This window comes from Phycodurus eques, chromosome 3, assembly GCF_024500275.1.
Source record: "Phycodurus eques isolate BA_2022a chromosome 3, UOR_Pequ_1.1, whole genome shotgun sequence".
NCBI classification, from domain to species: domain Eukaryota; kingdom Metazoa; phylum Chordata; class Actinopteri; order Syngnathiformes; family Syngnathidae; genus Phycodurus; species Phycodurus eques.
The window spans coordinates 16,085,971-16,097,893 of record NC_084527.1 but is presented as its reverse complement, the minus strand read 5'-3'; the positions used below and the strand labels follow the sequence as shown (position 1 = coordinate 16,097,893).

At 39.9% G+C, this 11,923-nt stretch overlaps 1 long non-coding RNA gene across 1 annotated transcript; it reads right to left on the bottom strand.

Annotated features, from left to right (window-relative positions):
• Positions 1 to 2,571: 2,571 nt before the first annotated feature.
• On the bottom strand, positions 2,572 to 11,497 carry LOC133400641 (uncharacterized). Its single transcript, XR_009768366.1, has 3 exons — positions 11,350 to 11,497; positions 5,591 to 5,688; positions 2,572 to 3,066 (listed from the first exon to the last, which is right to left on the bottom strand). It is a non-coding gene; the product is annotated as an uncharacterized LOC133400641 (long non-coding RNA).
• Positions 11,498 to 11,923: the final 426 nt, after the last annotated feature.

Genomic DNA, 11,923 nt, shown 5'->3' with positions numbered 1-11,923 from the left:
ATGGAAAAGGATGACGCGCTGTGGCGACCCCTAACGGCACAAGCCGAAAGGAAAAGAAGAAGCATTCCAAAATAAAACATTCTCAGGTCTCCTGAAGGCATGTGGGGAAAAAGTGTTATGGTCTGAAAGATGAACTTTTAGTTACAAAATGTTTCATAACATCTCATATTACCAGGAAAACTGACCACAGTAAAGCATCTTTTAGTTAAGGTAGCGTAATCTTAAAACAAAAAATAAAGCTTCATCAGAAGAAAATGACCAATTTATAATGGCCTAGCCTGAGCCTAGACCTAAATCCAGTTTAATATCTCCAGGCAGGACCTGGATATGGCTATATGCAACATTTCCCTCCAATCATATTTGTATGGTGGTGTAGTGGTCAGCACATTTGCTCACAGTCAGAAGATCCAGTTTCCAATTTCTCACGAACCAAAAAAGGTCTTCTTGGATTAACTGAACACTCTAAATTTCCCATTGGTGTCAATGGTTGCAATTGACTGGTAACTAGTCGAGGGTGTACCCCACCTCTCACCCAAAATTGGTTTAGATAGGCTCCAGTTACTCTTGAGCCTAATAAGGACAAGGACTATAAAAAAGGGATGGGTTGATGTTAGATTGTTTGAAATTATTATTTTTTTGTTCTTCTTCTTTCCTGAGTCCCAACCGGCTAAAATGCATAATGTAACGTTGACGTGTGGAGTTCATCATTCATTTTACAGAGCATAATTTGAAGTATGTGTTTTATCTCAAAATATCTCCACATGGTTGACATGGCTCCTACTACACCTGCCCGAAGTGTGTGTGTGTGTGTGTGTGTGTGTGTGTGTGTGTGTGTGTGTGTGTGTGTGTGTGTGTATATATATATATATATATATATATATATATATATATATATATATATATATATATATATATATATATATATATATATATATATATATATATATATATATATATATATATATATATATATATATATATATATATATATATATATATATATATATATGTATATATATGCGCGCGCCAAGGCGGCACGGTGGCCGACTGGTTAGAGCGTCAGCCTCACAGTTCTGAGGACCCGGGTTCAATCCCTGGCCCCGACTGTGTGGAGTTTGCATGTTCTCCCCGTGCCTGCGTGGGTTTTCTCCGGGCACTCCGGTTTCCTCCCACATCCCAAAAACATGCATTAATTGGAGACTCTAAATTGCCCGTAGGCATGACTGTGAGTGCGAATGGTTGTCTGTTTGTATGCGCCCTGCGATTGGCTGGCAACCAGTTCAGGGTGTACCCCGCCTCCTGCCCGATGACAGCTGGGATAGGCTCCAGCGCGCCCGCGACCCTAGTGAGGATAAGCGGCTCAGAAAATGGATGGATGGATAATATGCCAAACTGGGGACGTGGTATCGGTGTCATGGTATCGGATTATTTTTTTTCAAATCCGAGTCAAAATAGAGACATACAGTGTCAGCACCTCTATTTAAAACAAATGCGAATAAAACTTGTGCCCGCTTGATGATCCATAAAAGGAAGAAAAAACAAATTAGAATCTGCAACCCACTACAAAAAACTTGCCGTGACCTATTTTGAGTACCTACCTTAAATTAATTCAGCACATTGAAAAAGAGGACCACAGTGACCATGTTGTACTCTGGAGGACTAGCCATGATATAATCTGACACTGAAGTAGGAGGAGGAGGGAAAAGGTGTGACCGAGAATCCCTCCCGTGACTTATTTTCAACCCCAAGTCTTTTTGGACCTTCACATTTCTCTGAGGGTGCTCTACACACTGGCATAATGGATAAGCGTGAGGGTGTGAAAAGAGCACCTTAAGGCTCCACATTCAACTCCCCCAATCGCTCCTACACACACTCTTGAGCTGTGAAGGCCCTCTTACTTTGCCCCGCTAACATGGGAGCCTTGTAATAGGCTCTAATTTATAGGGAGGTGTTGGAGTCTTTTTGTATGGGATGAGAGCGAGCGAGAGAGCGAGAGAGAGAGAGAGAGAGAGACAGACAGATTCCATGCACGCATGTGTGGTAGAGCGGGGGGAGGAAAGGCTGTGGAGCAGTCCAGGGCCCGCACGTAATGAGTCATTAATTTCTAAGCCGTTTTGTGGCAGTTGGCTCATTACTGGCCTGCAGAGGAGTCGGAACAAAGCTCGGGTAGGTAGGAGGTGAGCTTAAATAGTTGGGCCTCAACACTTCCCAACAAAAGAAGAGCGAGAGCTCTGAATGGCACTTGGAACAGATGCAGTAAAAAGTGGCAGATGCAAATTGCTGGAGATCGAGTCTTCCTTCGAGCACTTTTCTCTCTTTATTTTGTCAGAATGCACCCTGAGAGTCTAATTAGTTAGTGAGGTGTTTCTCCTCTGATAGGGCAGCGCTATTGTGCTTATTGTCACAAAGACGATGCGTGGAAATAGTTGGAACGTTCCGCAGTCCTCAGTGGATCCTGTTCACCGTGACACTTTAATTAATTAATTGAATTCATTACCATATAGAAAATGAGGGACGTTCAATATTTTAATGCTCACAAACTCTGTTGTACATATTATAAAATACGATGAAAGAGTAAGAAGATGACACCCTCAGGTAAATAATTATGTTTTGAATAATGTGGTGTCTCCAACAGGCACAAGGATTATGAACAAATTGGCAGCATTTTTGATGAAAAGTGATCATCCTTCGCTTTGTGGAGATCTTGGACCAAATGTCTAAGGTCACCTGTGGGGCCAGCCACAGTCTTACATTGACAGGTACAGTAATGCAGTGCGCAATGTGCTGATTAAAAAAAACAAAACAGTGTTGTGTTGATTGAAAAAAGAGTGATTCAAGTGCTATTTAAAAATGAAAGCATTTTTAACAGGCCCTGTTTTCATGCAGTGCATTTAATCATTCAGTGCTTCTTACAGTTGGAATTTCACTGAAAACAAGTTAGTTTTGCAGCAGGGTGGAGGATGTGGTAAGCGAATCACTGTGTTTCTGTGGATTTTCTCCAGTCCAGTGCGTTGCCCAGCCTCTCACCCAAAGGCAGCTGGGATAGGCTCCAGCTCACCCGTGACCCTGAACAGGAGAAGCAGTAGTAAATAGATAAATTTGTTTTATGGACCATTGAAATCCATGCAATATTTATGGAACATGTAGTTCATTTCACAGGATCCATGTAAAACAAAATGTTTTGGTTTTTTTTCTTGATTTCAGCAAAACAATGCAAAATATCCCTTCCAACATTAAATGTCCAATTTAAAATACCAGGTACTGGCCTGACAGTATTTTCTTACAATCTTTGCATCTCCAATCTTTCTCTCAGCGCCAAAGTTCACCTATTTCACTCTATTCATTATGAATGTCAGAGGCCCCCATCCCTCAATCGACACATCACATGCGAGAGTCAAGGAAGAAGGGGGAGAAAGTGAGAGAATATGGCCCTGGCTCCTGATCCATAACAGTCATTGCCTGTTACATACATTTCAGAATTCATTCAGGCTATGAAGATAATCGAGGTAGTCGACAGTTTCCCCTGCAGCCCAATAGATTTATGATAGCACTGTCAAGAAAATGAGGCGAAATGACACAGTAGCTGACTTTAGCTGCAAATAATGTGATAGGCTGAACAGTGGTGCAGCAGCAGCTGCTGTCATTGCAGGTAATAGGCTATAAAGAAGCCTGCTAGCAATACCTGTCATTTCTTAATGGCTGACTTCACTGAAGAGCTTTTGTGGCCTTTAACATGAAGATAATAGAAGATACAACAAATTTTACAGCTTTTGAGTTGCATCCATAATTTATCACCGGAGGCCTCGTCCAGCACCAACATAACAAGGACAACATGCTCCTAGAGGTGTGCTGGAGAGAGCGTTCGAGATGAGGTTCATAGAGTTACAGCCCCCATGCTATGCTCACGAAGTAAGATTTCCCTTCCCATCCAGAGTATTCGTTTTAATTTACTTGACCCTCGCCAGGCACTTCATTAGGTTCTCCTGCAAATTCTAAAGAGATCTAATATACACACTGTGGCAAAAGCTACACCTTTCCAAAGTAATAATGTACTTGTTGTACCTAAACAAGACAATCAAAATATGAATAATGTAGTTCTATGGTATCCCGCAGTTATGCGGCACTGACAATTCAAACACAGTCTTGGCTAAAATGCGGCACTGACAATTCAAACACAGTCTTGGCTAAAATGCAGCACAGACCTGTGCCAAGACCAAAATCCTTTGGCATTTTTAAAAATCTGCATGATTAGAGGACGAATGCATTATTCACCCATAAGAGAACTATACTGTATAATTGAAATAACCCTTATATCTGCACCACCCATTCAAAAGGTTTCACAAAAGTATTTTTGGAGTCATCATTGTTACCGAACAAATGTCAATAAGAAACATAATTATTATATTCAGGGAAATATAATAATAAAATAACTGTCCTTCAAAAATGCATTAATTTACTTTGGAACTGTGATGACCCCTCTGGCAGTGTGTATGGTAGGGGGTCACCATTTTTTGGGAAACTGAGAGCTAGTTGGTTACTTATTAATGCAAATGACTCCCACTTTGATACACACTTCTGAAATAACAAATATGCTCTAATTACCGTTATGTTATTGTTCATAATTATGGATATTCATCCAAGTAGAGACGTTGATCATGGTAATGATTTCTCACAATTATTATTGGCTGTGATTTACCAAGGTGAGAAACATAAATATCAAACTTTATTTCTATAAATCTCTGCGAGTGATTACATTTTGAAATGATCACTTCTTCAACATTCCTAGAAAATCACAATGTCCCATCACTTTTGAGCTATTTTTAGAAAAGGCCCACAGGTTACTGATGTGGTTCTTGGGGGCTACCAATGTTGGTGACCACTGGTCTATGGTAACTGGAGATTATACTGTTTGGATGAATTATGGTTGTCTTTGATCATGCATTTATACTTACTGTATTTCTTAATCAGAGGCCCGGTAGGATACATTGTGGTTAACTATTACCATTCATTTCTCGGCAAAATTGTTAATATAGTTCTTATTTGTGTACATAGTGGCCAGTACTTTGTCATGTGTGCTTTTAACCATGCATTTATCTCAACATTTGTTTTGTTTTGTGATATGAAGGTGATGGGCGGTTGTTTCAGTGGTGCTGCGGACGAGCTTGTGGAAACACAAAGAAAAACCTTCTCTGTCCGGAACAAATGACGACAAACTTCAGCAGTGAAGAAAATGATTGCAGGATCTTGGCGTCGTCTGATTCTTACAGGTCAGTGTGAAGCTAAACTTGGTTCAACGTCACGCAAACCTTTCCCAATGCAAACTAAAACAGCAGTACCTTTGCTCCATATATAGACTTAAACATATATGCTGACATGTTGCATAAAGTATGCATAAAACCTCGGTGCGCCATGGCCCTCATGCAGATGTGTGCTTTTATCTGTGGCGTCCATCTATTCACATCATTCATTAAGAGCGCTCCCAGAGGCAAAGAGGCTACATAAACACAGAGGCTGAGGACACCTCTGCTCTTTTACCTCACTGCAGAGGACTTCAAAGTCACTTCTCCTTACATAGCAGATGAACGCTCACCAACTGCATGGCTGATTATGGACCCCTGCTGTAGTGGTGCGAATGAGGACTTGGTCGTTTGTTAGTTTCAGTTCTTCCTCCATGACTTCACTTTATTTCTAAAAGGAGAGGGAGGACATGAATCCTTTTTAGTACAACACTTTGTTAAATCGTTTTACAGTGTTGCTTATGCCGTCTGTTATTAACCGCGCTAAAAGCATGATACAATTTAAAAGGGTAGAGCTCAAACTGGATCATTTGAGTGGATGGATGAGAGTAACTGCATCAAATGAGCTTGCTAAAAAAAAATCATATTAATACAAACATCTATGAGCACAGATACGTCCAAGTGTACAGAAAAACACTCAAACCAATGTGCCCGTTGTATTACATTTGCTTTTCAAATCCTGTCAAATGCCCAGCTCCATCCAGCCATGAGGGAATGGAAATATCCATCTCCAATCAGGGGTTAATGAATAGCCTGATGAGTGTCAGGCAGAACTGAATTACCGGTTAGATTCGAAGAGCTTGTGTGTGCGTTCACGTGTGTGCGTGTGCGTGTGTGTGTGTGCGCGTGCGTGTTTGTGCGTATGATGGCTAGTTAGAGGGTCATTAGAACACATGTAGGAATTCATTCTGTCTGAGTTTAAAAGACAAAAAAGGGAATTATCGAATTCTGTCACAGGGTCTCGTGGAATCACCGTTCTTATCATTCTGGTATCAATTTCATTTATAGAGGTCAAACTGAGCCCATGGGACAGAAAAAAAACAGGTTAGTGATAAAGGGAGATTTAAAAAAATGGTTTTAAAAAAGGAGTGAAGAGAAATGAATAGGAGATGGAGCAAAAAGAGAACATGCGCCCGAGTGCTGTGAGAGACAGCTTGCCTGGGCCGGAGCATATTGAGGGCAGCAGGTGGAAGAGTGGCACAGTTAATTAAAACGCCTGTCTTAATGTCTCAGCCCGTCACTCCAGGGAGGGAGGGAGGGAAGTAGACACTTGCCAGGCTAGAGCTGGGATGCACCCAACCAGCCATCTAGACTGCAAGCAACCATCCAGCCAGCCAGCCCACAAGGCCACATGTCAGACAAGCCCTGACACTATGCCCTTCACCCTCCCTGCACTCCCTGCAAAACATTCACAGTCTCACACCCCGCCTGCTCGCTCCTATCCATGCACCCATTCGCACATGCAGAACCAGCTTTAATCTACTGCGCAAAAGTCATAAGACATCATTAAAATAGCAACGATACACTACATCTATATCATCTATACCCCTCCTCCATTGGATTCTTAGGTCATGCCCACAAAGAAAAAAGATCTACATCCACACACAGATTTAAAAAAGATAAACACATTTAGGAAATGTTTTATGGTCCGATTAAACCAAGGTCGAACTTTTCTGGCCATAATTCTAAAAGGTATTTTTGGTAGATCATGCTGTTTTTCTTCAACTGGAACTGGGGCCTGAGACAAGGTGGAAGAAATTATAAACGTTGAGTAAAACCTGAACAGAGTTGCATAGACTTGGATATCCGCTGTAAGTCACACATGCATCCACTATTGCACGAAATGAAATCAGCTCATTTAAGACTGAAGTAGCTGAGATAAAGTTGCATATTTCTTTTTTTAACCTGTCCTGTTCAGATTCATGGCCTTGCAGATTGGTGGATCTGTATGCTTTTTTTGCAGTTTTGCTGTGCAACAGGGGAGTTTGAAATACAAACTTGGTGTAAAAAAGTTAAAAGCTAAAACGTACACAGTACATGTCACATGACACAGTTTAATTGTGGTTCTGTTAAAAACAAATGTTGGTAACAAAATTTATTTTAAACCTATTTTAATTAAAGTTATGTAATTTTCTTACCTCATAAATTCAACCTTCAGGATACATATACAGTAATATAAACAATTTGATGATACCGTACTTGCTGCGATAAATGGTGTGACTGACCATGACTATGCATTTCTCCTTACGGGTAGTCTTTTTTGCTGTCTTCAGTAAAACACAATCAGAAAACACACAAAAAAGCAAAATAATATTCACAAAAGCTAAAATAGCAAGTATTTAAATGTGAAATCACTTTCCACGACACTTTAAAAATATTGATGTGCATAACTTTAATTGCAGCAGAAACCTGTCTCTAAGTAGTCTTATTGAAAAAGATATGTCAATACTAAGCAGAAATGAAGAGAATGAAGACAGTTTTGCAATATACATTTTAGTGCCACATGAATAAAATTAAGAGAAAACATCATATTCGTTTTTTTCTTTTAAATTCTGTCTTATCCACGTGGCACTATTATTCCTTTGTAAAAAAAAAAAAAAAAAAAAAAAAAAAAAAAACAATGGAATCTTAATTCATGTCAACGCTAACATTTCCTACCATTAACTTACAATTTACTGCTATTAACCTCAAAGCTTTTTGTGGCATTTGCACAGTGCCGTACATCAACCCACCTTAAAGGAAAAGCTACAAAACATTTCTGATGTAAGGTTTTGCTCAGCATAGCCTCTATCATGCCTCCAGTCATCCAGCTTTGCACTGTAATCTGTCACTTTTAATAATTCAAAGGAAGCGCAGCCTCGTTGCACCATGTGCTGAATGGCGAGGGCAATGGAGTTGTTGTGATATTTCTATTTGGATATGTCGCAGCAGTGAGCCAATCAAAGATCTGATAAGCCGCCATTTCAGTGTCATAGCACCACTGACTGTCATCGCTGCGTCACATAGAACTTGACAAATCAATTTTACCTTGTATGCCAGCTACAAAGTGGTGGTACACTCTTTGCTGTCACTACTGTATTAGGTTGCACCCAACAACAGATGTGGGCTGTTGTGCAAAATCGAAGATAAATGTGCACTTAACGGCACACAGTCTGCATTTTATTTATTTATTTTTGACTATGCACTACATTCACTTTATGGAGTGCAAAGTGCATGCAGTGCTCTTTTGTGTGCTATAGATTTTCGACAGCCTCTCATTACTAATGTGTTTTAAATGAATGAAAAGTGCTTGAAATTAAATTTCATAAACTACTACAAAAACGACCATTCGTTTGTCTACAACGTAAGACCATTTAATATCATGAATCATCATTTTGAGTATGCATATTAGTTTAAGTTACACAATAACAGTAACAGAAACAGCACATACATACCTGGAATCCCTTCAGGTGCATATGTATGTAGTAGTGTCACGACGTCATAGTGTTTACATAATCAATCCCTTGAAAGGTGCTATATAAATACTGTATACGTAAATCTATCCATCTATCAACCCATCTGTCCTTCCATCCATCCATCCATTGAAATGAAGAAGTCACATTTCAAGCAGTGCATGTAAAATGTGTGCCAGGCAATCAAAGAACATTTTGAAAAGAAAAAAAACTCTGGATATGGGGAATTAAAAAAAAAAAAATACAATGTTGACAGGGTCTGTATATGTCTAGAGTTGTATTGTAGCTTTGTCTAATGTCTCATCATGCGTTGCTGTATCACCTTGGGTTTCTTTGTCAATATCCATCCTAATGCCTGAGTGAACAAGAATCAGAGATTGTCAGACCAAGCGACAGGATGGAGATGGCCGATAACTCAAAGAAATTGGAAGTGTGAAATCTTTAAGGGCCACTTCTTAACACGGCAAATGGCAGGGTATCTTTCCATCAGCCACCTTACTCACAGGCCACCACATTGTTAATGGTGGCCTGTCTGTCCATCATGGCCGCTTCAGGAGGGATTTACACTTGTTTTGGCATCTAATCTCTCTGACGGCCTTCCGCTAACACGGCCACACTGCAGTCACCTGCGGTTTGTGTGTGAGCATGAACGCTCTACTTGGACTTTAATGATCAATAATAATCAACTGGCTAAGTTTTTGTTTTCTTATAATTCAATTATTTTCCAATATTTATTCAATTGATGGCCAAGTCATTATGCTTAATTGAAGCAGTGTTGCTCATTGAATTTGAAGTCAATCAAACAACAAACTGTTACTTGAAGCATGACTTTTCTAGGCCTAAACTTAGTCAACCTATTCTGCAAAGAGGTCAAAGGCAAGCTGCAAAGATGTGGCAATGCCATGACATCATCTTTACTGAGTATACAAATGGACAGATGGATGATGTCATTACTTTTCAACTGTACTAAGCCCCTCATGGACATATGTGCATAATATCTGGGGATATTTATGTTAGGCTGTGATATATTAACTGCCGATATTGTCCTTAATTACAGTGGCTATAAAACGTCTACACACCGCTATTCAAATACCCTTTCAAAGGGTTTTCTCACGTAAAAAAGGAAAACAAGATAAATCATTTCTTGGTTTCATCGTACCATTATACATTTTCCCCTTAGGAGATTTGTGTTTTTGCAATGTTTTGCACCAAAGGTTGAACTTGGCCATAGTTCCAAATGGTATGTTTGGTGTAAACATAAAAGCAAACATGGTAGTGACAGCAACATGATTTGGTGCTGTTTTTCTTCAGCTAGAAATGGGGCTTAGTCAAGGTGGAGGAAATTATGAACCCTTCCAAATATAAGTCAATGATAGCATAAAATGTTTCGGCTTCTGCTAGAAAGAAGTCAGGAAAAGACTACTAGAACAGCCAAAATGTAATTGTGGTAATCAAATACACTTTAAAATAGTGGCGGGTGTGTCCTGACTCACATTTAACATGAGTTTAAATGTGATTTGTTACTTCGGAACACAGCCACATCCCACTTGTGCAACCACCTTATTTCATTTGTTTATTTTTACCTCCCCTTCCCAAAAGATTTTCTTTAAATCAATTGAGTTGCACAGGCTATTGGTCACATTTATGGTGTAAACAGTTTTTAATAGATATATCTTTGTCTCATTTTTTATACCACAACAACTTCGCTTTTGAACAGGGGTGTGTAGACGTTTATATTCAGTGTAGGTTTTTTTTTCAATTCGGCAATTCGGATTGGCTACAATGTCTCTCTGTTTCGGATAAAATTGCGTTTTCCAGGTGTCTTTAAAAATGTATGGCAGAAGGATACTTTCTGTTTTCAGTTTGTGCGAAAGAAAAAAAAGAAAAATATAATAAAACATCAAATGTATAAAGGTATGCAGCACTTTTCTAGACACTCAAAAGACACTTTACATACAAAATATTTACATTCACACGTACACACATGAAAACATGATTCTAATAAGATTTCAAAGTGGTTTAAACATATTTGTTTGTTTTATTTATGAAACAGGGCATTCACAGAGTTTCCAATCATTGCGAGATTAAGCAATGTTATCATTATTTTCTCTTTGGGGCAAGTTGATATCCCAAAATAATTTGAAAAACCAATTAATTATTATAGGTTCATCATGAGGTTCATGATTAAGAGGTTGATAAATATTTCGGGTGAGCGTTAAAGTAGCCAAAGGACAGACAGTTACTGTATTTCACATTTGACCACTTATGTCCAGACCTTTCCCCCCTTGTGCTCTGTCGCACCCACTTAGTCAGTAAAGAAAATGTTAACAAGGAAAGCTGAAAAGTAGAGGAGAACATAACAAGAAGAATTGAGCAGAGGAAAAACTGATCCTGCTGCATCTGCTGTTCCCAGACATTTCTTGGCTCCTTTCCTCTGTTTGCGTGCACAGAGAAATAATGAAAGATAAAATGGAGAGGGAGAGAGAAATGCGAGGGGGTGGGGGTGCTGCAGGGAATGACCCAGGGAGAGGAAAGGAAATAAACAAAGTGGAAAAGAACAATTTCCCCCATTTTCCCTCATAATGGTCTCAATCCCTTACCAGAGTGCCGTGTCTAAGGGAGGTAGCGGCTTGAGTAAAACACATCAGGCTCTTCAAACTTCCATTAGGATGTTTCACTCCGTACACACGACCAATCCGGGAAGACAAGGCTAAAACAGGCAGCTCGTGAGAATGACGAGGTAGAAAAGCAAAAGATACAGGAGAGGTAAAAGACAGAGAGAGAGAGAGAGAGAGAGAGAGAGAGAGAGAGAGAAAGAGAGGAGGAAATTCATCCAGAAACTGGTGTGATATTTAATGATCCTTGTATGTGGAAAGGGAGCCAGCTTGTTCCCCTCCACCAAATACCGATCCCGTAACTTAATTTCCTGCTCAATTGCTGTTCTATAGTGCATAGTACAGTGATACAGGCTGGTAATATAGAAAACAGATTGCCTGTGCAGCCGAGTGGATAAGACTGAGGCTTGTGCTACAGGAGACCTGCAGTCTCCAGGGGGGTCTTGTCGGTGGGCTTCACAAAACCAACAAAGCCCATCTTTCCTTGCGACTGGCAGCAGCTGGCAGGTAAATCTTCAAGCGCTGGAGTTGGGGAAGTGGGTGCGTATGTGTGCATGTG